General features: G+C 42.7%; 1 non-coding gene across 1 annotated transcript; it reads right to left on the reverse strand.

Moving 5' to 3' along the window:
• Window positions 1–12,961: 12,961 nt before the first annotated feature.
• On the reverse strand, window positions 12,962–13,071 carry LOC114020406. Its single transcript, XR_003565234.1, has one exon. It is a non-coding gene; the product is annotated as a U6 spliceosomal RNA (small nuclear RNA).
• Window positions 13,072–27,786: the final 14,715 nt, after the last annotated feature.

Genomic DNA, 27,786 nt, shown 5'->3' on the forward strand with positions numbered 1-27,786 from the left:
CACTTTTTCCTAAAATATTTAATTAGCTTTAGGAAAAACAAATAAATATGCACATATACACGTCCAAATCATTGTAATTTATTATTTGCTAGTTAGTAAGTCTGTTGTGAAAAGTGATATTAACAAACATACAAGTGTCATTTTTCACAGCAGAATTACTCAGCCCTGGCAAGTCTGGGGACAGATTAAACCCTGGGTGGGAGGTCAGGGAAGGCAGTGGAGCCCAGGGGCGATGGGGGTGGGTGGGCAGCTGGGGGAGGCAGTGGGCGGCTGGAGCCTGAAGCCTTGTGGCCAGAGGACTGGAGCCTGAAGCCCTGCAGCCAGAGCCTGCAGCCCCGCCATCCCAGGGCTGAAGTCCAAAGCTTGAGCCTCACCAAGGTGGTGCATCCAGGAGCACGAGGGAGGGGGAGGGGCTGCTGCTTTGCTCCTCCCCCACCCATCACAGCCCAGGAGGCTGTAGCTGCAAGAAAAGCTCCTGCTGGCCGCATTTGAGAAACGCTGGGCTATCCACCCTAAGTATGCTCTTGTCCAAAACTCCTGGTATGTACTTGGGCTGCTAGCCCCTCCCACCGCTCATGCCGCTGCGGCTACACTTCTGTTTTTAGAGCCCTAGCTCAATCAAAGTTAGCGTGGGTATGTCTACTGTAGCTGGAAATTATACCTCCAGCACCAGTGTAGACATATCCTATGTGCAGGAGGTCTGGCTTGAGGACTCAAGAATTAGAGGAGTTAACCTGCGCTTGTAAGAGGATGGGCATGGTGACATGTGAAGCACAGACACATTCAGCCTATTGTCACTTTTGTTGACTCAGCAGGCTGACTGCTCCTTTACGTGGAAAAGCCACCTAAGGTGGTGGACCCCAACACAAAATCCTAAAATCGATAGCCTGCTGGGACACAACACTGTTTTGTGAAATGTACCAGGATGATGGGACAGGCCGCAAACCATAATTCCCAGTTTTCAAGGCCAGATGGTCACTCTAGTGAAGACACTACGCAAAAAATTTAATTTAAATTATCAGCATGTCAAATGTTTCTACAATGGAGAGTAAAATATAAGGTCAGTTTCTCTGGTCTGGTCAAACTCTGTTTGTCACTAGGCACCAAGGTGACTTTAAGCTTCCTTTGCAGTCCTGGGTTCTATTCTGGCCACTGATCTACGCTGATCTGTATTCCTGACAGAATTAGAGCAGCCTGAAGAGTACTCTAACCTACACCAGCTGCCTGTGGATCTCAAGGGATTAATACAGAAACTGGGGTTCAGCAGAGCACGGGGACATTTTAGCTATGCCCTCTTTCCCTCAGACGCTAGCCTTCTTCTAGCTCTTGGTACAAGGGGTAGGTAGGAACCACTATGGTGGCTCAATGCTACTGGATAACTCCTCTAGCCGGAAGGAATTCTCAGGAGTCAGATTAAGCCAACGTCATGGCTATTTTGTACCATCCACACATAGCAGAGGTGAGAATCTGGCCTATGTAGTTCTTAAGTATCCTTTGAACAAATTATAAAACACAACAAAATTTGGGTGATAAAGCTTGGATCCTCTAGTGTCTTTTGGCAACAACCAAAGTGAGTTTTCTAAAATAAATTCCTGTCTGCCTGTCTTGTGAGTTTCACCACTTCAGGTGTCTGCAGAGATAAAAAAACAAGCAGTTTTGTCAGAAAAGATAAAGCCCCTAATGGCATGGGCCTGTGTGTGTGTGGAGTTCCTTTTGACTTCAGCAAGGCTAGCTCCGTGTGGGTTCAGGGGTCTGTCTGCCCAGAGTTCATAACAGAAGCAGGACCTAAACATTCAGAAATTAAGCTGACTGCCCAGTTTGCTCAGCCCAGCTTACTGAAAGTGCCAAAAATAGGAATCACTCTTCACTATGAAAACACTACAAACACTACAGGACAAACAAAAATTGTATTTACAATTGGAATTTCTTTACTTGCTGATGGCAATTATCTTGTTGCAATGTGACATTATTTGGGAGCTTGATGTCACACTGTTAATTAACACCACCAGCCCCCAAAGAACTCCTCCATCCTGCTTTAAGAATCATAAAGCATCATTATGTTAAAATGTAGTTCAAAAGTTAAAAAAAAATACTTTTTTCTCAATGTTACTAGTATAACAGCAGGTTTAGGAGTCAGAGGCAAGTCACTACATCACAATTACTGCAGGGCCTAGAAAGATGGTAGAGCACCACCTGAAGTTTGTGAAGCCTATCAGAGAATTTTTAAAGATTGTTTTCAACATGCCCAAGTTTACAAGACCCATATGTTTCATAGTTTGCCTGCTTTGCCAAGGGTGCTGGAACTAGAGGTGCTGGGGGACAGCAACTTGAAGTAGTAATAACAACCAAATACATGGTTTCTGCTTTCAGTACACCCACTATAAAATTTGTTCAAGCATCCCTGTGCTTTTCTTAGGTTTTTTAAATTCATATGCCTTTTCTATAACAAAAATATTAGGTGAAAAAACTATTCCTGTTTTTTTCACACATACCTTTCTTTTTAAAATAGCACTGTGATTTCCCTCCCCCCCCCATGGGGTTAATTAAAAGTGAACACAAAAATCATGTGAAGTTTGGCTTTAATCAAATTAAATGTATAAGGCTTCAGACAGAAGAAGTCTTTATCCAAAAGCCAGTGCTCCATGGATCATCCAAACTGATGCAGATTGTTCAAGCCTGTAAGTGTTATGAGCCTACTCACCTAGAGGTAAGAGACTGTGGGGGCAGTCCCGCCTAGCAGTTATGGGGTAGTAAGGGAATCCGGGCCCTCCCACTCTACTGGCTCCCAACCCTTGTGAGCACCATAAGGCAGGCATCTGCTTCCCTGTAGTCTGGCTAATACTCTCCCCTGGGTCTCTTTGTACTGTTCTGCCCCACCACTTCAGGTGCATTGTGCTTGTGGTTGTCCCTGGCAATCTGGTCCACAGGTCTCAACAGGCTTGGGAATTCTGGCTCCATGCAGCAGACCTCCTCTGGGAATGCCCTCCTGGTGTAGTCCCGCAGTGACCGTGAGCACAGGTCTGCCTCTCTTCACATGCCACTGCCACCCTGCTGTGTTGAAGAGACTCCCTTTAAGACCCTCTGTGACGGGCTGGGTCACAGAAACCCCATTGGGACTGCCACCTGATGTGCTGAGACTACCTATAAGCCCATTTTCCCTGGCAGCTTGGGACTTCATTGCCCTGCCTGGTTGTGCCAGACACGCTAGCCTGCTACAAACACAGACCCAGGTCTGAAACACATCCCCCAAAAGCTGAAGGCTTAACTGAAAACAGCTTAAGAAATGCTCCTGTCTCTAACACCCAGATACCCAGTTCTCAATGGGATCTAAACCCCAAATAAACCCATTTTACTCTGTGTAAAGCTTTTACAGGGTAAACTCATAAATTGTTCACTCTATAACACTGATAGAGAGATATGAACAGCTGTTTGCTCCCCCAGGAATTAATTACTTGCTCTGGGTTAATAAATAAGTAAAAAGTGATTGTATTAAATATAAAAAGTAGGATTTAAGTGGTTCCAAGTAATAACAGACAGAACAAAGTAAATTACCAACAAAAATAAAACAAAAACATGCAAGTCTAAGCCTAATACAGTAGAAAACTAAATGCAGGTAAGTCTCACTCTCAGAGATGTTCCAATAAGCTTCTTTGACAGACTAGACTCCTTCCTAGTCTGGGTCCAGCAATCTCTCACACACCCTAAATTACTGTCCTTTGTTCCAGTTTCTTTCAGGCATCTCTTTGGGGTGGAGAGACTATCTTCTGAGCCAGCTGAAGACAAAATGGAGGGGTTTCTCAGGGCCTTATATAGTCTCTCTTGTGGTGGAAACCCCTTGTGTCCTCCTATGCAGAATCAAAGCTACAAGATGGAGTTTTGGAGTCACACGGGCAAGTCACATGTCCATGCATGACTCAGTTCTTTACAGGCTGATGCCATTGTTTACATGTTAGTTTGAACGTTCCCAGGAAAGCTCAGATGTGGATTGGTGTCTTTCAAGGTTCATTGTTAGCTAAGTACCCCCAATTACTTGAATAATCCCTTCACGTGATGTTGACCAAATCTGCCTTATGTGCTTCCTACAGCAAACACTTTAAATACAAGCATAGAGCCAACACTCATAACTTCAGATATAAAAATGATACATGCATAGGAATAGGATGAATACATTCAGTAGAACATAACCTTTGCAAAGATATTTTACATGGCATATGTAGCATAAAACATATTCCAGTTACGTCATATTTACATTCATAAGTATATATCTATAAAGCATTATGGGGTGCAACGTCACACCCTCCTCCCAGCATGCCCATCCAGCCTTATTGGAGTGGGCCTTTCTGGACCTGGAGTTGTTCCTGCACCCTTATGGTACCAACCTCATCACAAAGCCTAACAACCAATACATGGAAGAGAAAAATGTCCAAGGAGAAAATTCTCAGCTGGTGTAAAGTGCCATAGCTCTGTTGAATTTGATGGCACTAGGACAGTTTTCACCAGTGAGGGTCTTCTCCTATGCACATACATAGTCACCTTGCACAATCTATTTACACTCATCCTTTTTTAATTCAAAATTTTAAAACTAGGGCTCTAATGCCAAAAGGAACGTACAGATTAAAAAAACAACAACAGTGTTTGACAGTCACATCCTGCTGGTTCCTCACTGTTGCTTCCTCAACCCTACAAGGAAGCAGCAGGATATAGCTGTTGAGCACTGCGGGTTTTTATCTGTCTATTTCTCTTTCTGGCATTGTCATTTTCTATGTTGGGGGCCCTAAAGGGTTATTTTTAACTAAGTTTGTGAGGCAACTGTTTGTGTGTATTTGGAGCTTTTCTTTTCAAAAAAAATAATGTGAACTTGGAATCTGTTAAACTACAGCTAAGTACATTTCCAGTATACAACAGGTGTATGTAACATAAGCATGTGAAAAACAAACTGAGTGAGACATGCTGATGTTTTTGACTCCATTTCTTATTTATCATCTCAAGTCTAGTTGCATATGTTATGTATGTAATAAATTCTAATAGTCATCAGAGACATATTCAAGCATCTGTATGCCTAAAAACATAAAAAGGGAAATGTTAAAAAAATAAAGGAAGTAAACCAGATATGCTCACCATGACTATAAACTAGCGATCATTTTAGCAAGTATATAAAAATGTGAGACCTTTTTGTTTTTTAAGCTTCTCAAGTCTTTCTTTTTCCAGCACAGAGTTAGGTGTGCATATTTTATGCTGGAGGATGGAATTGTGTGGAGAATAAACTGATGACTGAGCACTGATATGAAATAAGCACAGAACAAAGAGCAAGAAATTCTGAGGAGCACCATAAGGACAACCATCATGTTTGACCCGGGCACAGTGGAGCATGAGTGAAAAGATCCTTGCATGATCTCTCCTCTCCCTTCAGTACTCATGACGGGGTGGGGAGAGAGGGCTGGCTTCAGTCTAGTTGTTTATATATAGGAAATTATAAATAACACAAGGTAAAGGGCAATTTAAGGCATCAGGGTTGGTATTTTATGGATCTACAGCAACAGTTATGATCAGCTGTTCCCATTTATGTTGAGGTTTTTTAAAAAAATTACAACTAGACAGTTTTAGAATATAAAATACCTATTAATGTTTCTGCAGTGTAGCTGTAACCAGGTCAGTCCCAGGACTCTCTAGTAATGTTTTCCTTTTTTCTGAAAGAATGAAGTCCATTTCTCTGCCTATGTTTCCTTAGATCCATAGGACCTCTGTGGCTGGAAACTGGTAATTTGTGATTGGATAGTGAGTAAGTATTCTTGGTTGAAATAGGGGGAATTTGCAAGATGCAGAAGTAAATTAAGACCAAAGCTGACTGTGAAGAACTTCAAAAAGATCTCACAAAACTAAGTGATTGGGCAACAAAATGGCAAATGAAATTTAATGTGGATAAATGTAAAGTAATGCACGTTGCAAAAAATAACCCCAGCTATACATACAATATTTTGGGGGCTAATTTAGCTACAACTAATCAGGAGAAAGATCTTGGGAGTCATTGTGGATAGTTCTCTGAAGACGTCCATGCAGTGTGCAGCAGCAATCAAAAAAGCAAACGGGATGTTAGGAATCATTAAAAAAGAAATAGAGAATAAGACGGAGAATATCTTATTGCCCTTATATAAATCCATGGTACACCCACATCTTGAATACTGCATACTGATGTGGTCCACTCATCTCAAAAAAGATATACTGGCATTAGAAAATGTTCAGAGAAGGGCAATTAAAATGATTAGGGGTTTGGAACTGGTCCCATATGAGGACAGATTATAGAGGCTAGGACTTTTCAGCTTGGAAAAGAGGAGACTAAGGGGGGATATGATAGAGGTATATAAAATCATGAGTGGTGGGGAGAAAGTGAATAAGGAAAAGTTATTTACTTATTCCCATACTATAAGAACTAGGAGACACCAAATGAAACTAATGGTTAGCAGGTTTAAAACAAATAAAAGGAAGTTCTTCTTCACTCAGCACACAGTCAACCTGTGGAACTCCTTGCCTGAGGAGTTTGTGAAGGCTAGGACTATAACAGGGTTTAAAAGAGAACTGGATAAATTCATGGAGTTTTAAGTCCATGGTTATTGGCCAGGATGGGTAAGGAATGGTGTCCCTAGCCTCTGTTTGTCAGAGGGTGGAGATGGATGGCAGGAGAGAGATCACTTGATCATTACCTGTTAGGTTCGCTCCCTCTGGGGCACCTGGCATTAGCCACTATTGGTACACAGGATACTGGGCTGGATGGACCTTTGGTGTGACCCAGTGTGGCCATTCTTATGTTCTTAAATATCAGAGTGAAGATGCAAGAGATTTTTGGATATTTTTACTCACAGGTGTGTTGGAGCCTTCTAACAGGAAAAGTATGTTCTGCTAGCTCTTCATACCACATAAACTATCACCAGCATTCTACCACCTTTCTGTTTCTATAGATCATGAGTTAAGCCAGTGTAGATGCATTAATTAAGCCTTATAGCCAGTGTAGATTTATTTTTACCTACTCATGTTTCACATAAGATGGTCAAATCATGGAAGGAGATGTTCTGAATAGCGAATGATTTGGATTTTGTCTCCAAAGACTATATCAGGAATGCGCAGGCTTAGAGAGGTGTGTGTGGTGTTTTGGTTTTGTTGTTGTTTTTAGTAAATCAGGCCACAGGAAAGGTGCCCTTTTGAGTCTTCAAGAGTGCAGTGCTTGTTGAGTGCAAAGTGGGAACTCCTTAAGCTTACTGACTGGATGCTGCAAGTACCATTGACTTCAGTGGGAGGGGAGAGTAACTCAGTACCTCAAAGGTTCCAGCCCTTGTTTAGTGATATATGGTCATGAAGATGAGGAATAGGATACATCTTGCAGAAGGCTAAGAGCTAGTAATAATTATTTGTATTAACAGTATGATAAATGTTAATGTATCAGCGCACATTTGAGTCTTTTGATCAGGCATAAGTTAAATTGTAGTACCTTTTTCCTATGACATGGAGTGGCATATTTTGTTCAGGGAGGTAGAAAGCAATGACAGTTTTTGTCAATGGTATTAACTCTTTGTTTTGCTTCATCTGTTCTCTCCTGTTTCACTCAGATCTCTGCTCAGCATGTTCCCTCACGCTGAATTATATTTTGCCTTTTAATTTTTTTCTCAGTATTAGATCATAGGCATGAGAGTTTTAGTTCAAACATTACAGCTTTCTGTTCATTCTGTACTTTGTGTATGCCGTCTTCTTGGTGGTTCAATGACTTAGCTTCAGTTCTGTGCAGGATATTTCACCTCTAAATTATATAACTTCTATTTCTCGTGCTGCAGCGTATTCATTATTCTATACTGGTGATTCCGAGAGACCCTTGTATGGCACAAAAAGAGAAGCCATGGCTAAAGAAACTAAAGGCTGTTTTTTGTAATGTCAACAATCTGCTCAACAGAGAGGAAGATCTAGTCACAGATTTATAGACCTTAGGCTTATGTTGGAGATCTATGTCAATTTTTACCAGTTGAAGATATGACTTTCTGATACGATCTTTCAGTAATGTGGTGCCAGTATTCAGTTCTCTGGATCAGTCTGATGACAAGTGGCATGCTCTCTGTATCTCCAATTTAAGCTGTCTCAAAATATGCATGTTTACTTGACAAGCCCCAGTTGGTGGTGATTGCAACTGATTTGAAATGTTCTCTGACACTTTCTTTGCCTTGTAGATTCTCATCACATCCTAAGGATCATTTGCTACGTTTATTAACCTGAGTTTGTCTTTTGTTTGGGAACTGAATCAAACACTGGATTGTGAATATCTCAACATTGCATCCTCCAGGAATATTACAGCCAATGTACACAAAGATTATAGGGATTGTCACACCATGTGACTTCCTTTTTCTTATAGACTGCAAACCACCTCTAGCGCCTTAGGTTGTCATCTGATGTCTTCCACAGCTCCCTCTTTCCCATAGTCTATTTCAGGAATTTTTGTTAAAGAGAGCATTCCCTCTGTAACTGTTGGTATTCCTAGTTAATACAGGATTTCCTATGCAACTGGGAGATTCTCTGACTATATATACTATTCACTTGCTAAACAGAGCAGTATTTCTACTGGAATCTATGGCTCAATGCAGAATTCTCCATGTAACTGATATTTTTGGCTCAATGCAGAATTTTCTGTCTAACTGGGAATTTTCTCAGGCTAAACAGAGGAGAGACTGTGCTGGAATTGCAGGCTTTAAAATACAGAGTTCTCTATGTAACTGGTAGATATAGAGACGGTCTGATTTTTTCAGTTACTACATTTCTGCACTTGGGCCAGGAGGAGTTGGTGGAAAAGGGAAAAATCTAAGATTGCACTAAGCCACCTTTGCACTAAGCCACCTTCCTTGCAAAGGCCAGCCCAATCCACTGCTGTAAGTTAGAGCAACCTCAGGAGTGCTCTAACTTGTGCTTTGATTCCCATGACTGTCTATAGATCTTGGGAAACAGAGAATAGACCATCTACGGCCCTGATAATCCCACCTGTTAATGGTCCAGAGCTGAATTTTACTAATCGTGGGGCTCAAGAAGGTGTAAATATGAGGCAAAAATTGCACATTTGAAGGGAGAAAGAGGAAACATTTCTTCAGCAGGTTGATTTTTTTAAAAAACAATAGTGCTTGTTTGAAGCTGCTCGGGAGGGTTCGCAATGTTAGAATGTGTCCTCAGGGGGTGGATTAATGGACAAAGCACAAGTGAAGTAGTCAAAGATGCATAATAGTTACATTTGTCACATGAATACCACTTTCATATATGGTCTTTGTGTACACACTACCTCTTGCTTTCCTTGGATTATATTTTTTTAACTCTTTCCTGAACAGTTTCAAGCAATTTGCAGAAAAATGGGAAAAACCACTCTAAATAGGAAATTATACTTAGCAACTAATAATAATCTCCTGATGATTCACACAGATTCTAGAACTTGATAAAAGTTCATTGTCTTCTAAGAAAGTACAACATTTGTTTAGATTTGGCTGGCTTTGTTGGCTAAAGAAAAAAACAGTCTGAAGCAGAGCAAGTAAAGAATTTGAATTACAAATACCATACAAGGGATAGCATCAGCAGGCCTTTCTCAGTCTATTTAAAATAGGAGAAAGTGCTTTTCCACTTTAAGATTTTTCTTATGAAAAAAATCAGTTATAGCTGTCTTATGTCTGACTAAGTTTTGGGTAAATTTGCATTAAATGTTTTTTATCCTCAGTTTTGTCAGGACATGCCATACGGTCCCCTTTGGATGAGATGAGAAAAGAAAATCCATTAGAACTAGCAAAAATTTCAGATTGCTATGTACTAGACTTTTGTATTAAAATGCTACAAGGCTATTAAACTGAAAGAAAAATATACTATGAACTTATAAATAATTATAAAAAGTAAATTTACCTTTTATTGTAGGTAACTTGCAAACATTTTTTTACCACTAGTTAATTTTCAGTGGGTACTGTTAAAACTTAACAATTGTTTTAGATAATTCCTTTGGGCCTGGTCTACACTATGGGGTTAGGTCGAATTTAGCCACATTAGGTCAATTTAAAAATGACTGCGTCCACACAACCAACCCCGTTCTGTCGACCAAAAGGGCTCTTAAAATCGACTTCTGTACTCCTCCCTGACGAGGAGAGTAGTGCTAAAATCGACTTTGCTGGGTCAAATTTGGGGTAGTGCGGACACAAATCGACAGTATTGGCCTCCAGGAGCTATCCCAGAGTACTCCATTGTGACCGCTCTGGACAGCGCTTTGAACTCCGATGCACTAGCCAGGTACACAGGAAAAGCCCCAGGAACTTTTGAATTTCATTTCCTGTTTGGTCAGCGTGGCAAACTCAGCAGCACAGGTGACCATGCAGTCCCCCCAGAATCATAGAGCGTAGAATGTTTCTACGCTCCCCCTATCATCTCTGTCCCTGAGGTTATCGCAGATTAGAAGGCGAAAAAAATGCACTCGCGATGACATGTTTTCCGAGCTCATGCAGTCCTTCCGCACTGATAGGGAACAGACTAATGCATTGAGGTATTCAGTGGCAGAGGCCAAGAAACAATTAAGTGAGTGCGAAGAGCAGAGGCAGGATGCAATGCTGAGGCTAATGGGGGAGCAAACAGACATGATGAAGCGTCTGTTGGAGCTGCAGGAAAGCCAACAAGAGCACAGACCCCCGCTGCATCCACTGTATAACTGCCTACTCTCCTTCCCAAGTTCCATATCCTCCTCACCCAGACACCCAAGAACACAGGGGAGAGGCTCCGGGCACCCAGCCACTCCACTCCAGAGGATGGCCCAAGCAACAGAAGGCTGTCATTCAAACAGTTTGATTTTTAGTGTGGCTACAATAAGCAATGTGGCCTTGTCCTTCCCTCCTCCACCACCCCACCCGGACTACCTTGTCTGTTATCTCATTTTTTTTTAATTAATAAAGAAAGAATGCATGGTTTCAAAACAATAGTTACTTTATTTCAAAGGGTGGGATGGTGGTTAGCTTACAGGGAATTTAAATCAACAAGGGGGTGGGTTTGCAGCAAGGAGAAACACACAACTATCACACCGTAGCCTGGCCAGTCATGAAACTGGTTTTCAAAGCCTCTCTGATGTGCAGTGCACCTTGCTGTGCTCTTCTAATCGCCCTGGTGTCTTGCTGCTCAAAATCAGATGCCAAGTGATTTGCCTCAACCTCCCACCCTGCCATAAATGTCTCCCCCTTACTCTCACAGATATTATGGAGCACACAGCAAGCAGCAATAACAATGGGAATGTTGGTTGTGCTGAGGTCTGACCTAGTCAGCAGACAATGCCAGCAAGCTTTTAAATGTCCAAAGGCACATTCTACCACCATTCTGCACTTGCTCAGCCTATAGCTGAACTGCTCCTTACTACTGTCCAGGCTTCATGAGCCATGGGAGCAAGGGGTAGGCTGGGGTTGGTGCGACCACACAGTGTTGCTGGCTGGGAGAGCAGCCTGAGGCAGAAGCCTCCAGCTGGCATGATATTCCAGGCAGGACTGAACCTCCATGAGATGAAACTTAAAGAAGAGAATGACCTGGAGTCTCTGGCTCCCATTCGGTGCTCTAAGAGGAGGATAGCCATGTCTGTCCAGGCGCCCTGATCAACCTCACCGAGGTCTGTCAGGATGACCCAGGAGATGTATGATGGCTATCAGTCCTACTGCACTGTCTGCCATGAAGGCAAGGAGCTGCTGCTGTGTAGCAATGCAGTACCGCGTCTGCCAACAGCACCCAGGAGATGTACGGTGACAGTGAGCTGAGTGGGCTTCATGCTTGCCGTGGTATGGTGTCTGCATGGGTAACCCAGGAAGAAAGGCGTGAAACGATTGTCTGCCATTGCTTTCATGGAGGGAGGGAAGAATGGAGAGGGGCCTGATGACATGTACCCAAAACCACCTGCGACAATGTTTTTGCCCCATCAGGCATTGGGAGCTTAACCCAGAATTCCAATGGGCAGCGGAGACTGCAGGAAAGCTACCCACAGTGCACCGCTCTGTAAGTCAATGCTAGCCATGGTAGAGAGGACGCACCCCGCCAATTTAATGCGCTTAGTGTGGACATACACAATTGACTGTATAAAATCGGTTTCTAAAAACTGACTTCTATAAAATCGATCTAATTTCATAGTGTAGGCATACCCTTAGATTAAGCGAAATTAATTTTGCTTAATTTTTAAAGTATTCCAAATATTGCTTGCAATAAGGATAGAGTAGGATAGTTGATATTTATAAGTTGGCAAGTTTTTAAGACACTATGGAAAAAGCTTTAATTTCATCATTTCAATTTTATAACAATAATGTAATGTAATGTTCAGCTCCAAATTTACTCTAAACTAATCAAAACCAAATAACCAGACTTCTTTGTTCTGGACCACAGGTAACTGGATATAGTCATTTTGCCCCAAATCAATGCATTGCAGGGTTTGATCTCCTATTTATCTGAAATTTAATTTTTCTGAAGATGCGCAGTCTCTCAAAAACTTCAGCTAAATAGTTTTGATCTATTGTTTTGAGGCATCTGGAACTGTTGGAGGATACAGTGCTTGTCCAACTTAGTATTTTGTTCTTCCATTGCACCCTGAAGCTATGCTGTACAGTGCCAAGAGAAAACTAATTCAGAAGTATAAATTAAAATAGGATTCCCATGACACAAACTGCATAAATATGTTTTACTAATATAATGACTTTGCAGCAGTAACATGTCTCTTCTGCTGCCTTTTGACTCATGAGAGGCATCATATACAGCCAACATTCAATGGCAGACAGCAGAATTTTTTTAATTTAAAAAATGCTATTTTTCTTCTCTGTTTCGATGGCGGTATTGCCTAACATTCCTTTTTATTACTGCAATTACTCTCTTCTTTTTTCTTACAGACATGTAACCAAAAAACCCCCAAAATCATTTCCAAGTATAACTGCAATATTATAACATCCACTACTGTAATAATATTTTGTCTTTAAACTGCTTCACAAATTTATGTCATCCTTGTGCAAGGGTCGTGATAACCTTCTCTGTGTTGTTCCAGTTTTAGCATATGTGCTTCTGAAGCAGGCATTTATATTCCAGTTTAAAGAAAAGCTATAAATTATAATACTAGATTTCCTTGCTATTTGAGAGTAGACTATGTCAGGAGCAAAGGGTTTGTCACCCTCTAAGCATCAGGGGAGCAACTGCAGAGTGCTTCAAATGCAGGCCTTTTGACTTCCAAGGAGCATTAGGATATTATCAGGCTTCAGCAACCCAGAACTGCAAGAGGATGGTGGAAGTCCAGCCTCAAATAAGTCACTACATTTAAGTTACTACAACCAACTACCATATTGTAACTACAATACTACTAGTAAATGATTATAACGTTCAGTTACTGCAGTCAAAGGCCTTCTCCTAGCACCCAAGGAGTCTAAACTGCTGGGAACTTACCAAACGTAAATGAGATAAAAAGCAATCCATGGAAGAAGACATTTATTTTTTCCTACATAAAGAATTTTAAACTTTATAAAAATAGACTTTAAATGACTGTTTAGTAGTGAGATATGAAGACGTGAAGCTAATGAAAGGACAGTAAAGATTCAGTGTGCCTGTTCACTAAAAGATAACTACATGAGATGGAAATCTATTCCGTCAAATATGTCTCGGTACTGCAATGGGATCCACATGGCAGAGCCTTAAACCTGTACAGAGCCCTGTTGTAGGCTACACATAAGTTTGCCTATGCAGAATCAATTGCGGAATTGAGGTTTTAGGTTTTATCCCCTTCAAACTTTGAAATGGACTCACAAGTCTTCCCGACCCTGTGTTCCCCTCTCCTATGATTTTCTCTCTTGATCTTTCCTTTTTCTTGCCTTGTGCTTTCCTTTTGTGCTTTCTCTTCCCAGCCTAGCAAAAGAGCTTCTGAAATAGCCACCAAACTATTTTTGCTTGCACTGAAATTAAATTCATCTGCACAATGAACCAAACCTCATTACTTTGGGTGGCATTCTGATACAGATGAAATAACAAAAATAGGTGAAAGGAAAGGAGGTAAAATTTTCAAAATACTTCGCAAAACAAAGTTAATCCCTTTCACTCACCTCTACTAAATGTACATTTCAAGATTTGGATTGCATCACAAAGCTTTTGAGCTTTTCTCTTTCGGCTAACCACGTCACCATGACCCAGCATCATGGTCTCATGATTAGAGAAGACACTGGGAACACTAGTCCAAAATCATCTTCTAACTCACTATGTGCAAGCCACTTCATCTCTGGGTGTCTCATTTACATACAGAACTATAAAATGGGATTAATAGTTATCTACCTTGTAGAGCACTTTGGCCCAGATCCTCAAAGGTATTTAGGTGCCTAACTCCAGTTAGGAATCTGAATACATGTGAGGATATGGGCCTTGGGGTTTCTCAAATGAAAGTAAAGGAGTACTAGTGGCACCTTAGAGACTAACCAATTTATTTGAGCATAAGCTTTCATGAGCTACAGCTCACTTCATCCGATAGCTCACGAAAGCTTATGCTCAAATAAATTGGTTAGTCTCTAAGGTGCCACTAGTACTCCTTTACTTTTTGCGAATACAGACTAACACGGCTGCTACTCTGAAACCTGTCAAATGAAAGTGTTATACAATGCTAAGGGTGAGTATATATTTGTTTAAGCGGGATCAGATGAAGTGCATAAAATATAGTCAAGATGGCTTAGTGTAAATATTAATTTGTTATATTTTTTATGTTAGCTAAGATTTTCCAGTAAGCAATCTCACATCCCCTGTAAATAAAACCACTGAAATGGAGGCTCTCTCACAAATTCTTTAGTGCTGAAAAGTAAAATCTGTTCCAGTCTGCACATATTCCTTCACATATTTGTACATATAAATTATGAAACAAAACAGAAGCCAAATTATTTACTGTATTAGATGAAAATTGAGAAAACATTTCATTTGGAAATCGCTAATATTCTGCTTCAGAGACAGAATGCAACTATATGTGCTGCAAGTTTTTTAATCAACTGATGTGAAACCAGTAGAATCATACTGAATTAGTGCAAAACGGTGTGAAGCATGGAAAATGTTTTCCATGAAGCAAGTTATCATGAAAAATGAAATGACTGTTTATACACATACTTAAAAAAGTTTCTGAATGAATTTAGTGCAAGGTACCCATGAAGTTTGGGAAGAATAGCACTGACTTCAGCCAGATGTACTGTGGAGGACCTGATCCAATTCCCATTCAGTCAATGGAAAGGCTTCCACTGACATAGGATCCAGCTCAGTATGAGCTGGATTCGGCAAGCATTCTACACAGCTTTGCCAACACACCTCATTACTGATTTGTAGCAACCCTGTTATTGCAGGCTGGAACCAGCAGAAATTGCCAGCATTGCTAAATTATGCAGTGGTTTTGTGAGGTGCACTGCAAAAAATTATTTTCAGTATTATTTGTTATTATCTGTAACCTTAGAAACGATTTGAACTATGTCTCCACTAAACCGTGCCACCAAGCCTTCTCCAACACGCACAATAGACATATGACTAAGGAAAGAAATATTTAAACAATATCACAACTTTAAATTATCCTGTAACTTGTTCCATGCAGGCAGACTGCCTGAACAGAAAAAATTGCAAGATTGGGATTAAGGCCCCGATCGTGCAAACACTTTACTTTACCACTATGAGTAGCCCCATTGTTTTCAAGGAGAGCATGTGTGGATCAGAGCCTAATTTAGCACATAGCCCTACCTGCCACACCAGATGTTATGCTGATCGTTTGCTAGTTAGGCATGGTTTTTATTTATTTATACTGTAACAATTTAGAAGTAACATATTTCTACATCTTCATGTATAGCATTATCTACTAGCAACCCTGTACTGTCATGTCCGTTTGGAGCTTCTTATCTTACTCCAAATTCAGATAATTGTTCCTTCCTGACTTTCCAAAACTCTCCAAGTACTTGCTCCATCCCACCATCTGCTACCTCCATGACTTGCTTTTATCACCCTCCTCTTTGTCTCTTTAATTTAGGATTCACACAACTCTCTTCAAGCTTTCCTTTCCCTCTAGTAGTATATCCTTCCATTCTCCAGGTCACTGTAATTATTTCTAAAAAATACTTTACTTCATTACCACTTCTAAATTTCAGGACCTTTTGCTTACACTCTACTCTTCTCTCCAGATGGCATCTAATTTAAACTTTTTGCCCACATAAACTTTTTGCCCACTTTTTGCTTTGGTAGTTGTGATGGGATATACAAACCCCACAAGGGAGAAGAAAGGGCTATGGAGTAGCCCCACCCTGCCACACCTACAAAGCCAGCACAAGCTGGAGGCAGAGCTTAAAAAGGGAAGCACAGAAGCTCAGAGGGAGGAAGAAAGTGGAAGGAAGCAGATCTATGCTCTTGGGAAGGAGTACTCCAGGAGCTCTTGCTGGCTGAGGCTTAGAGACACTGTCCTGACCAAGTATGCAAAGGAGGGACTGGTGACTTTTGAAAGTCAGAAATTTTAATTTTTTGTTCTGCTTCTTTACTTTACCCTGGGGAGAAGGGGACACTGGTAGGAGGCAATTCAGGGAGGCAGCTACACAGGACCCCAAAGTGCAGGTCTCAGCGGCCTACCACTGAGTCCTGGATCGCAATCGAGTGGTGAGGTGGACCTGGGCTCCCCTACCAGCCCCTAAAGAAGGACTAATGACCAAAGTTTATTCCTTAGCTGGGAATCTAGTTCGGGAAGATCCTGAACATGCAAGGGTCCTCACCCTAAGATCCTGACACAAGGGGGAAGCTCTGAAGCCCTTATGACTTCTGAACACTTCCACATTATTGGACTATTTATATGTACCCTGAAAGAGGTGGACTTAAATGTATGATCCAGCTGGAGCGCAGTGTCACAAAAAGGACAGACTTCTATGAGGTAGAGCTATAGTGAGAAGAGGAACGACTGGGTGGAAGGCAGCTTGTTACGCCCTAGTCTGACCACAAGGAGGCACGGTGAGTGTTTCTCTTCACAACTGATGCAGAATGTGGACAAACTAACCCCAGCTCTGCTATAGGGGATTATCTCGTTGAGAAGAAAAAAAAAACCTTACCTCACCAACTAGACAGGGATAACAAGAAGATAGACATGGAGAAGCTGTTGAAGTGGGTGACAGATAACCAGCAGCAACAGGCGGAGCAGCAGCACACCACCAACCATTACAGCGGAAGGGCACCCAGCAGCAGCAACAAGCAATACAACCGCAGCTGCTTGTTCAAGAGCTGGTCGTACAGCAACAAGAACAACAACAGTGTCTTGTTCAACAGGTGTTTGACTCCGGTACATCCACAGGGGGCGGTGGCGAATCCTTCCACAGGAGCACCTAATGCAATCCTGGCCACTACAATACCATTGAAGTTAAGAAAGATGGGGCCAGAGGATGAACCTGAGGTATTTTTGGTTACATTCAAATGGGCAGCAACTGCAGCACAATGGATGCCCAAACACTGGGCTATTTTGCTGACTCCATACTTGAGAGCATCCCAGGCTGCCTACAGGGGACTTGACCCAGTCACCACACAAGACTATATTCGTGTCAAGGCCACCATTTTGGATTATTTAGCCCACCCAGGCATGTTCCCTATAGTGGCTGAAACATTGTCATTGCTTCCACAGTCACAGATATCCACCGGGGTCCCAGCGCTGGGTAGTGGCCAGAAACTCAAAGTATGCTGCTGGTGCTGGCTCCAACCAGAGAGGAGGACCAGGGTGCAGATGGCTGAGCAAATAGTAATAGAACAGTTTTCCCCCAGCTGGGAGGATCTGGGTAGAGATTGGGTGGTGAGGCATCGATACGAGACATTGACAGAAGATGTAAATGTAATGGACAATCACATGGCTGCTGACCAATTTCCTTCCAAGACTACGGGGCGTAGCTATACTGGGGCCAGCGGAAAACCAGTCCCAAGGCATGGGATGAAAGTAACTGGTGGGATTAGGTGAAACAGAGGGACCTCTTGGACAAGGGGCCCTCCCTCTATCCCAAAGAATTAGACCAAATGCCCATTAGATGTAGAGCTTCTAGCCAGAGATGAAGATTTCATAAGAGAACAGAGAGATGACCAGATGCTATGATGGGTCTATGATCAAGTGGCAATGATCAATGGCGAAGAAGTGGATACTCAGCTGCTAAAACAATGGCTTCACTTTTGAATTTAGGAGAGAACAGTTATATCGGCTGGAACAGGACCACCAAATCAAAGAGATGACAATACAGCTCCTCATGCCAAGAAGGTATCAGTGAGAAGTGTTATGGCTCACTCACTTGACCCCATGTGCATTCACTTGGTGTGAATAAAACACTCAAACAGGTGATGAATAGGAGCTATTGTCTGGGAGTGCACATGGAAGTCAAGGACTATTGTGCACCATGACAACTGTCTGGACCCAAGAGGACCCCGAAAGCCCCTTAATCATGTTCCTATAGTGGGGATACCATTTGAAGGAACTGGGATGGACTTAGTGGGACTGCAGGAGAAAAGAGAGGCAGGGTACCAGCATATCCTGGAAGTTCTAGAGCATACAACCCAGTATCCGGAGCCATCCCCCTCTGCTCTATAAATGTGGCAACCATCATAGCCAAGTTTATGAAGTTATTTGCTCAAGTATACCAAAAGAGATCCTGACTGATCAAGGAACTAATTTTGTGTCACATCTAATGAAAGAGCTATGGTGATCTGTTAAGGGTTAAGACACTAAGTACATCACTTTACCACACTTAAATGGATGGATGGGTTGAGCAGTTTAATCAGACGCTGAAAAAGATGCTGAGGAAATTTGTAGCATCAGACCCCTGTCACTGGGACCAGTTATTTCCACAATGTTGTTTATCATCAGAGAGGTTCCACAGGCATCCATGGGATTCTTCCATTGCCTTCCTTATAGGAGCTCAAATCTCATGGGATTTTAGACCTTCCCCGAGAAGCATAAAGGACGAACAAGGACCAAAGGTGATGAACATAGTGCAGTACGTACTCCAGGTGTGAGACAAGCTTAAGACTTTAGGGGACTTTACAAAAGAAAACTTATTGAAAGCCCAACAGAACCAAGAAAGACCTATAACCAAGGGACTATCTATGAGAATTTAGACCTGTTTACAGGTACTATTATTGCTATTATTGAGTTCAGAGTAAAGATTATTGGTCTGCTGGCAGGAGCTGTTCAACGTCATGAAACAAGTGGGACCTGTCAACTATGAAATCTGATAGCCAGGGAAGAAAAGGGAAATAAGTGTATGATGTTAACCTTTCAAAAGCCAGGAAAGATCAAGAAGGTCTCCTTATAATACCCTATCCACCCAAACGTGGACTAGGCCCTCAAGCACCCATAACCCAAGAATCCTGAGCTATACCGATGGGAGAAGAGCTTCAATCAGAACAGACAGCCCAAATGCAGCAGCAGATCGTATCCTTTACTGTAGTATTTTCAACCTTTCCGAGACACACTAACCTGGCTTATTATCACACAGCCACAGAACCAAAACAACAGTGTGACACTACACCCCATATTCTTCATAGTGATATTATTATGATATAATTACGGCATAATTATGATGCATTTTGTATGAGACGGTAAGGTGTCATTGGAAAAGTTATGATTTTCTGAATATGATTATCTTATTTGTATGCATGTATCATTTTTGTACCCAAAGTAATGAATATTGACTATGTATCTGTATTTCAAATGTAGTCACACGTGGGTGACACCCACTAGGAAAAATGCTTCCAGTCTAGATAGCCAGCTGTCAAGGGCCTATGCAAGGTAAAGGACCATTAGGAATAACAGGCCTCAGGAGAAGCTTATCCTCCACCTAGTAAGCCTTCCTGATAATGTTCTAAACTGCCTGTAAGTAATGGCTGCCATGACTTGACAAGGTATGCAAGGGCTGCAAGGGACTGTGACCACCCCACATGACTCTGGACTCCATTTTGGGAGGTATTTTTCCACAAACTAGTCTGGGAACCAAGTTTGAAACAAAGGGTTCCCACCATATGCTAAAGCTATATAAGGCAGGGAGTGACATCATCTGTGGTTCTTCACTCCCCCACAACTGAACAGCCAAGAGAAGCTCCTAACAAAAAGGGCTTGGAACGGGGGGGGGGGAGGATCCCAAGCTGCAAAGCAAATGTAGCTTGTCCCCTGAGAATCTGCAAGCCTGTTTGTATCATCAGTCAGGGTGAAAATTTGCTAATTCATATCCTATCTTTCTATTATTTTAGGCTTTGTTTGTGTTTTTGTTTATTTACCAGGTAATCTGCTTAGATTTTAAGTAATAGTAAAGAAATCAATCTTTTTGTAGTTAATAAACGTATTTTATGTTTTAATCTAAACCAGTAAGTTTGGACTGAAGTGCTTGGGAATCTTAGCTCAAGGGACAAAGGCTGTTGCATTTCTTCTCCACACTGAGGGAGGAATGAATTCTTTGAGTTTACTCTGTACAGTTCCCTGTGCAGCACAAAACAATATAATTTTGGGTTTATATTCTGGGGTGGGGGTCATGCCTGGGGAGCTGGGGTTATCTTGGCTGTAGCCTCTCTATTGTTGCTTCATGCAGTGTCTGGTCAGACAGCCTGCATGTAACTGCAGCTGGGTGTGTCCCTGCCTGTGTGAATGCTGGTGGAAGTGTAGGACTGGGAGTGGGTCTGCAGCTTGTCACAGCAACACAGTGTGAGAGAGAGCCCAGACTGATGAGTCAGAGGGCTCAGTGGTACCCCAGTTCCAGGGGGCACCCTGGGGGAACGCATCACAAATGGGTCCTTGAAAACCCACAACCACTCCCATGAAAGATGTGGGACACCGTTCAAGAGGAGCTATGAGCATAGGCACCAACTCCGTGGGTGTTCTGGGGCTGGAGCACCCACGGGGAAAAATTGGTGGGTGCTCTGCACCCAGTGGCAGCTCCCCGCTCTGCCCCAGCTCACCTCCACTCCGCCTCCTCTCCTGAACGCCCCACGTCCCCGCTTCTCCCCCTACCTCTCAGCGCTTCCCGCCGTGAAACACAAGCGCTGGGAGGGAGGGGGAGGAGGGGAACACAGCGAGCTCAGGGAAGAGGCGGGGCCGGGGTGAGGATTTGGGGAAGGAGTCCAATAGGAGCAGGGAGGGGGCGGAGTTTGGGCGGGGACTCTGGGGAAGGGGTTGGAATGGAGGTGGGGCAAGGGTGGGGGCGGGGGTCGAGCACCCACCGGTGCCGGAAAAAGTTGAGCCATGAGCCGTGTTAGACCAGGGGTAGTGGAAGAGTCTTGCAGTGGTAATGAAGTCCCATTGTGCTGGTACCAAAACCAGATGGGATGACCTGTTCTTCTTTTTGATTTCAGAAAAGTAAATATAATATCCAAGTTTGATGCCTACCGTATGCCCAGGGTAGATTAGTTCACTAGAAAGGCTGGGAGCTGCCAAGTATATCTGCACTCTAGCCCTCAGGAAGGGGTACTGGCAGATTCTCAGAGTCTCAGGAAACGACAGCTTTCGCTACTCCATTTGTTCTGTACCAATTGCGAGCTATGCCATTTTGCCTCCATGGGCCAGCAGCCACTTTCCAATGGCAGATGGATCATGTGCTATAACTACATGGTCAATACGCTGCAGCATAAACAGATGACATTGTGATTTACAGCTGTAAATGGAACAACCACATATGACATGTTACCTCCATCCTACAGACTCTGAGGAGTACAGGATTCACTGTGAACCCACGTAAGATGGCAAACTGGAAGTTACTTATCTTAGTTATACCATAGGAAGGGGTAAGTTACGACTATGAATTGGCAAACTACAGGCCTTAGCAACTTGGCCCATCCTGACAAAAATAAAACAGGTGTGACACTTTTGGGGGCCTAGTAAGCTGCTATGGGCATTTTGTACCAGACTTTGCCATGACTGCAGCACCCCTCACGGACCTAGTGAAGGACACCAGTCCTAGGAAAATAATTTTGTCTGGAGTCTACGACAGGGCATTTTGGAATCTAAAAGACTCTCTGTCAGGAACCGCTAAGTTTTCAACCAGATTTTTCCAAAATGTTCACACTACAAACAGATGCCTCCGCTGAAGGACATAGAACAGTCCTTTCCCAGAAGGCTGAGGGAGAGGAACACCCAATTCTCTATATAAGTAGAAAAGTGTTCCCCCAGGAAGAAGCCTATTCAGACACAGAAAAATAACCATTAGCTGTGAAATGGGCTGTGAATGTCTTAAGGTGCTATTTGTTGGCAAACCCATTCTCATTAGTAATTGAACACACACCTCTTCGCTGGTTGAACCTCATGAAGGATGCCAACCAAAGAATTTTATGCAGTGGTACCTCTCCTTACAGCCATATAGTTTTCAGGTACTCCACCGAGCTGGGACGGCCCACCAAAATGCTGATTCTCCTCCCCTCCCCCCTCCAACCTCCCTAAGAAGGAGAGCAGAGGAAACAACCCTGCATCCTATTTTGAAGCGGAGGGTATGTGATGGGGCATAAAAACCCCACACGGGAGAAGAAAGGGTTAAAAAGCAGCTCTGGGCCCAGGTGGCCTCACCGAGCCGCTCCTGTAAAGCCTACACAAGCTGGAGGTGGAGCTTAAATAGGGAAGTAGAGCAGCTCAGAGGCAGGCAGTGGAAGGAAGCAGACCTGAGCTCTTGGGAAGTAGTGCCCCAGGGGCTCTTGCTGCTTGAGGTTTGGAGATATTGACCTGACCATGCCTGCAAAGGAGGGACTGGTGAAAGAAGCTTTAATTTTGTATTCAGTGCTTTACTTTACGCTGGGGGAACACCGGTAGGCAGTGATCCAGGAAGATTGCTGCATAGCACCCCAAGGGGCAGATCTTAGCTGTCCACCACTGGACCCTGGATTGGCACCCAATGAAGAGGTTGGGCCCCTTAAGAATGGACAATGACAGAAGTCTATACTTTAACAGGGAACTTAGTTGGGGAAGATCCTGAAGGCGTTAAGGGTGCAGACCCAAATATCCCGACCCAAGGGGGAGCCCGGAAGCCCTTGATGACTCCGAAGACTTGCACATTGTTTAACTCTTTATGTCTCTCCTGAAAGGCAGACATGAATGTGTGATCCGGCTGGAGGGCTGAGTTGCAAAAAGGACAGATCCCTACATGCTGGGGCTATACTATAGGTGCCGAGTTTCTAATCTACCGGGGGGTGTTCCCTCTTGGCTCTGCCCAGGCCCCACCCCTACTCCACTCCTTCCCCCAATGCCCCACACCCGCCCTGCTTCTTCCCATCCACGCTCTGCCCCGCCTCTTCCTGCCCAGCTCCACCCCCTCCCCTGAGTGTGCTCCGCCCTCGCTCCTCCCCTCTGCCCCCAACAGCTGTTCTGTGGCAGGCAGTAGGTGCTGAGAGGGAGGGGGAGGCACTGATCAGTGTGGCCTGCCCAAGGGCGGGAGGCACTGGGGGGAGCTGATGGGGGCTGCTGTTGGGTGCTCCACACGCACTGTTTTTTTCCAGTGGGTGCTCCAGCCCCGAAGCACCCATGGAGTCAGCACCTACGGGCTATACTGAGAAAGGGGAATGTCTGATAGGAAGAGAACCTGCCACACCCTGGCCTGATCACTAGGAAGCATTGCTGGTGAGTGCTTCACAGTAATCAATTGTGTAAAGCATCTTCTCTCTATTCCACCTCTCTGTAAACCATTTGGAACCTCTTTATAGCTAATGGCTATTAGCCAGAATGGACAGGGATGGTGTCCTAACTTCTGTTTGCCAAAAGCTGGGAATGGGCGACAGGGGATGGCTCACTTGATGATGACCTATTCTGTTCATTTCCTCTGGGGCACCTGGCATTGGCCACTGTCTGAAGACAGGATATTGGGCTAGATGGACCTTTCGTCTGACCCAGTATGGCCGTTTTTACATTCTATGTTTATACAAGGACACTATATAAAATTAATTACATTAAGTTTCATTAGTAATTTGTCATTTTCAACACTTTTCTACAAAATGTTTAACTTATTGCAGTCCACTTTTAAGACCAACACTAATGCACAGTGGCACTTGATTATTGTGTGTATTAAGGGTTTGCCTCAGGCCCTGTCAGGATCGGAAGCCCATTGTGCTGGGGGCTGCAAACACATAGGAAGATATGGTACCAGGCCCAAAGAGCTTAAAATCGAGAAACTCAAAGCAACTGGTATAGTCAGTACCTGAATATTACTCTCCAGGACAGGACCAAACTTTGTTGACAACGTGTGACTCAGTACTATCGTGGGAGGGCTGTCAGAGTGTTATTCCAGAAAAAGAATGAGACATATTAGTTGGTGATGTGAGAGGTTGTACCACTTCTGCATATTCTACCTTTTCTGTGGATAGAGAATGTAAATTCCCTTTCCTGACCCTGCAGCACTCCTCAAAAGTATTAATCACACCTATTTTTTTAAGATAAAGCCCTCATGATGTAAATGATTGAGATATAACACTCAGTGGGCATAGAAAGTATGGCCACGTACGTCAATCATAAACACAGTTCAAAACAGTAATAAGATAATGTTACCAACAAATAATAAGACATTCTTTTTAAAATCAGAGGACAGTGGAGCGAAAAATTTGGTGGCTTGGGAGGGTGAAAAGTATTTTGCAAGTGTAGAGCCCTAATAAGGGAGGCACTTTTATTTAGTGGTTATAGCAGAAAATAGGTATAGGCAGAGCTGGTTTGTATTTCCAACTCCACATCACTTTCAGGTCTGATTTTTTTTTACATTCGTCCCCCACAGATTTCAGTGGGAGTTATGAGTCCTTACTACTTTCTGTTTTAGTTTTCCAAGCTGGGAAATGGAGATAGGCAAGTATTATTATCTGTGTAGAATACTTTGAAAAGCCTGAATGAGAAGTGCAGTAAATTCAAAATATTATTCATAATAAAGATATAGCACTTCAAAATGTGCTGGTGAGTTGGGGAAAATAATTGTATAAGAAGCACCAAGATAGTGCAACCACAGTCTTCCAGACAGTTGGGGGTGGGGAAGAGGGGCACAGATATAGTGTGGGGAAATTGACTCTGAAAGTTCTTTCTACAAGAGCTGTAGCTTGATGCGTTTCTCTTACGTACTAGAAAGAAAAGTAACTGGATGCCAAAACTGGAGAAGCAAAGAAAAAACAAGCTCAGGGACATTCGTGGCAGACAAACATGAACAGGGAAACACAAGGAGTAGTTTTGGCTTATAGGGCCTGATCCTGCACCACTGAAGTCTACGGGAGCAGGCCCTTAGTTAATTTGGGAACAAAAAATGGATTCTCTGAAAAGAAGAGGAGTAGTAAGAAGATGGGTCTGAAAAAGTGTTTACATCATAGGAGTATGTCACTAATCATGGGCCTGACCTGATGAACTGCCTCAACTTGCAGTGAAATCATTAGAAGTTAAGCCTGCTTAACACCTGCTAAATCAGGCCCTAAAATACTAGGGAGGAGTGACTTAGGCTTTGTCTACACTACCCACCTTTTAGCGACACAGTTGTGCTGCTAAAAGGTGCGCAGTGTAGCTGCTGTTTGTCGGCAAGAGAGAGCTGTCCTGCAGACAAAAACTTCCACCCCCAACGAGCGACAGCAGCTTTGTCGGCAGGAGTGCTCTTCCGCTGACAATGCACTGTTCACACTGGCACTTTTCATCAGTAAAACTTTTGTCATTCGGGGTGTATGTGTTTTTTTTAACACCCCTGAATGACAAAAGTTTTGCCGACAAAGTTCCAGTGTAGACAAAGCCTTAGTCAAAGGCATTACCTGGATCATTATCTGTGGGATACTGAGTGGCTCCTAAGAAGTGTGCTCAGCACTTCCTATTCCTGTTGACTTCTGTGGGAATTTAGAAGCATCTACATCTTTATTTTTATTTATTTTTTTTAGTGATAGTAGACTAGTTGTAGAAAGCAGTTATAGGAAAGTGTTGACAGAGTAGGGATATTTACAATTTTTTTTCACTGTGGGCTTGATCCTGCATCCACTGAACATATGGGACAGCTCTCATTGATTGTAATGATGCAGGATAGCCCCTTATGTAATTCATGCACACAATACTCATTCTACTGAGTACTGGTCTCCTGCTTCTCTGTACAATTTTATTGTTTATATTACTGTAGCACTCACAATGTGCTAGACACTGTCCATACAAAGATCCAGTCCCCAGCCTGTAAAGGTTAATCTTTAAGGCTGAAAACTGAGCTGTGGGCCCCTGCACCCACACAGAGCTCTACTGATTTTAATAGAGCTCTGCATAGGGCTAGGATCTGCTTCTACAGATCAGAGACCTATGATGAAGAAAAATGCTTAAGGTATTTTTCTCCTGCACCTGTCTGTTGTTCTAAGTCCCAAGCCTACAAAAATTTTCCATGAGTAATCCTATAAAATTTAGTAACAAATTAAGCATCTGCATCAATGTGTGCAGGACTGGGGTCTTAATTAGGATCAGCTGTCTCACAAACTGCCCTTTGGCTTAGCCAATTATTAGTTTCCTTATTTTCTTGTAAGGATCATGGAAGAAGTGGGCCTTGAGGACAGATTTAAAGGAAGAGAGTAGTGACCTGTGACATGAATATGCTTGATCAAAAAGATCAAATGATAAGTGTTAGATATCAGGAACCTGTGTATTACTCAAGAAAATTCTAACTTTCATATGGAATGCCTTAGTGTTGAAGTGAAAGCAGGCTTTCCTAAAAATCTGTATCTTTGGAAAATAAATTGTGTGTATTTTTTTAATGTACAATTAAGTAAAGTAAATATATACACTAGGAACACTTTTTTTGATAGGAAGTCATGCAACCTATAGGGAAAATCAGTGTTAATTTATATGAAAATTAGGAAACTGATCTGTGAACAAAGAAGCAGGTTATTTTGACACCAAGAGGTTTTAGGTTCTATTTAGGGATCTGGGGCAAAAATTGGGGATTGGCCCTGCTTTGAGCAGGGGGTTGGACTAGATGACCTCCTGAGGTCCCTTCCAACCCTGATATTCTATGATTCTATAAGTGCACAGGCAGTCAGAGCTGGCTCCAAGATTTCTGCTTGTCTAAGCAAACTGGCATACCCTCCATGCCTGCAGTCACTAACCATTTTGCTGCCTTGAAAGCTTTTCGACTCTTTAGGCAATCACCCCTTCAGCAATGATGGGAGCAGCTAAGGGCCATATAGTTAATCAGAATCTGATTCTGCAGACCCTTATGCACATATTTAACTTTAGGCATAGAGTTAAGCACATGCATAGGTATCTGCATGATTAGGATCTTAAGCCAGTATTTTAATTTTTTTGCAGCACTGGTTTTGCTTGAATTATTAGCATAATATGTGATAAAGCAAAGATGGGATAATTATAATAAAAAAACTTTGAAGAAACCACCTGACAGGAAAGCTCTCTCTCTTTTTTTTCCTTTTAATTTTAAATAAAGCTGTCTATGAATTTTAGCCTCAGGAGAACTTCATTCAAATCAATTAATCAGTCAGCCTCTCCAGCGACTAGCTTTCTGGAGACAAAAAAGTCAAAATAGGTTTTGAGAGTGAGTTTTGCATTTTTATATTAATTTCCTTCTCCAGTTCTATCTGTTTTACACCAAGGCACAATCCCGATTTCTTGCTCTCCTACTCAACTCCTATCAACACAAGAGTTCAAAGTGCAAAGATTAGCAGAATCATGTCCCTATGCTGCAAAGATCTATCTTACAGAGACAGAGCCAAATTCTGTGCCAATTAGACTTCATACTCCAATCCTCTAAACAGTTATGCATGTGCCTAATGTTATTAATTTGAATAGCCTTATTGATTTCAATCGGTTACTTACAG

Source organism: Chelonia mydas, chromosome 2, assembly GCF_015237465.2.
Source record: "Chelonia mydas isolate rCheMyd1 chromosome 2, rCheMyd1.pri.v2, whole genome shotgun sequence".
In the NCBI taxonomy this organism is placed as follows: domain Eukaryota; kingdom Metazoa; phylum Chordata; order Testudines; family Cheloniidae; genus Chelonia; species Chelonia mydas.